The following is a 298-nucleotide window of genomic DNA, read 5'->3' as shown; positions in this document are numbered from 1 at the left end:
ATGTAGTCCCAACTGTTTATTTTTACTTTTGTTCCTCTTACATTTTTTTGTGTGAGATTCAAAACATCATTGAAAACACCTACGTCAAGGAACTTCCTGCTATGTTTTCTTCTAGGAGTTTTATAGCTTCACACCTTACATTCAAATCTTTAATCCATTTTGAGTTAATTTTGTATATGATGTAAGATGATGGTCCAATTTTATTCTTTTGGGTTGGGTTTTCCAGTATCCCCAACACTGTATTGTACAGACACTTTTTTCCCCATTGTATCTATCATTTGTCTTGTCACCTTAGTCA

The sequence above is a fragment of the Pteropus vampyrus genome, unplaced genomic scaffold, assembly GCF_000151845.1.
Source record: "Pteropus vampyrus isolate Shadow unplaced genomic scaffold, Pvam_2.0 Scaffold551, whole genome shotgun sequence".
In the NCBI taxonomy this organism is placed as follows: domain Eukaryota; kingdom Metazoa; phylum Chordata; class Mammalia; order Chiroptera; family Pteropodidae; genus Pteropus; species Pteropus vampyrus.
This window is presented reverse-complemented; position numbering follows the sequence as displayed.